Below are 1914 nucleotides of genomic sequence, written 5' to 3' on the forward strand. Positions count from 1 at the left end.
CTGTATCCCTTTTATTTCTTTATCTTGCACTATCGCAGTAATTAAAGTTTCCAGTAATATGTTCAATAAGAGTAATGAGAGTGGATATTCTTGTCTTCTTCCTGATCTTAAAGAGAAAGTGTATTATAGTCTTCAACCATTAAGTAAAATGTTGACTCTAGGGTTTTTACAGTTGCTCTTCAGCAAACTGTGGTACTTCTCTATCTCTCATTTGCTGAAAGTTCCTTTTTTTATAAATCATGAATCAATTTTGGATTTTGTTATTTTTGTGGGCCACTTAAAATGGTCATATGATTTTTTTTTAGCTTATTGACATGATTGTGATATGGTTTGACTGTGTCTCCACCCAAGTATCATCTTAAATTGTAGTTTCCATTATCTCCACGTGTTGTGGGAGGGAACCAGGGGGAGGTAATTGAATCATGGGGACAATTACCCCCATGCTGTTCTTGTGATAGTGAGTGAGTTCTCACGAGATCTGGTCGTTTTATAAGAGGCACTCCTCTCTCTCCCGCTGCCGTGTAAAGAAGGATGTGTTTGCTTCCCCTTCTGCCATGACTGTAAGTTTCCTGAGGCCTCCCCAACCCTGCGGAACTGTGAGTCAGTTAAACCTTTTTCGTTTATAAATTACCCAGCCTCAGGTGTTTCTTCATTCAGTGGACTACACTGAATGATATTCAAATGTTTAATCAGTCTTAACATACTTGGAATTAATGTTATTTGGTAATGCAGGAAAGTTCTTTTTATGCATATTGTTAAATCGGGTTTACTAATATTTTTGTTGATGGTTTTTCATGTAAATTCTTTGTTGTTATCAATTATGTAATTTGGTTCTTAAGAAATTTAGAACACCAATTTGTGAGGATAAATTCCGTTTGTCAGTGCAAACACAGATGCAGGTGGTCCTGGAGCTGAGGAATAGCTTTGATTTGGGGGAAAATTTGTGAGTCCACAGTTTTCTGATCAATCTTGTGCTGCCCTGTAATCTTGTATTTGTTTTTTCTGTGTTGAAGATCTCACCTTCCTGGTGTGTGGGCTTCCATAGCCGCTTCTTTTTGAAATGTCAGTAAGATGTTTTGGGATTTTTACATTAATGATATTAATTTTGGTTGAGATGGCAATGACAAATTTCTGGTGTGTTCTTTGTAGAGGAACTCAATTGAGGACCAGAGATCCAGTCACAACTAACAAGCCACTAGCCACCTGCCTCAGGAAAACCACCCTCTTGCCTCTGTAGCACTCAGTGAGAATGATCAGAATGGCCCCGGGGGTGACTCTGGCTCGTAGTTTTCTCAAGTGCTGACTGGAGGGTTTTTGGCTGTGGCTCAACAGCTTTCGAGGCACATCTCCAGTAGAATAATATCTAGGGATTTTGCGAAGTTTAACTACCTGGGCACCACCCTGCTTGTCACCACACACCTTTCCTTCATTTTTTTTTTTTTTCAACTTTGCATTTGGCGGCTAAGTACTTCCTCTTGTACATGGCCCTTCTGCAATATGCAGCAGATTGGGAACATCTGCCAGTTCCTCAGACCAGGACAGATTTCAGCTGCAATGAAGCTTCCCTTTTGTGGGCTTTTTAGCTTTGAGGTCACGTCACCCTTTTTCACCCTGTCACCATCAGCCTTCTTGGCTTTGAGTTTCTTCTCTTTAGTATCCAGCTTATCAGCTTTTTCATCTGCCATCTTGCAAGATGGGAAAGAGTCATGTAAATTCTTGAGAGATACTGGCCGGTAATTTTTTTTTGTACTGTCTTTGGCTTTGGTAAAATAAATTAGAAAGTGTCCCTTCTTCTTCTAATTCTGAAATAAGTAGTGTAAAATTTGCAAAAGTGATGTTAATTCTTTAAATGTTTGGTTGAATTCACCAATAAAACCAGCTAGAGCTAGAGATTTCCTTTTTGCATCCTTTCAA

The 1914-nt window shown here is 39.1% G+C and overlaps 1 pseudogene; it reads right to left on the bottom strand.

Moving 5' to 3' along the window:
* Window positions 1-843: 843 nt before the first annotated feature.
* Window positions 844-1685, bottom strand: LOC101059492 (large ribosomal subunit protein eL6-like; annotated as a pseudogene).
* Window positions 1686-1914: the final 229 nt, after the last annotated feature.

Source organism: Pan troglodytes, chromosome 6 (genome assembly GCF_028858775.2).
Source record: "Pan troglodytes isolate AG18354 chromosome 6, NHGRI_mPanTro3-v2.0_pri, whole genome shotgun sequence".
NCBI lineage: Eukaryota > Metazoa > Chordata > Mammalia > Primates > Hominidae > Pan > Pan troglodytes.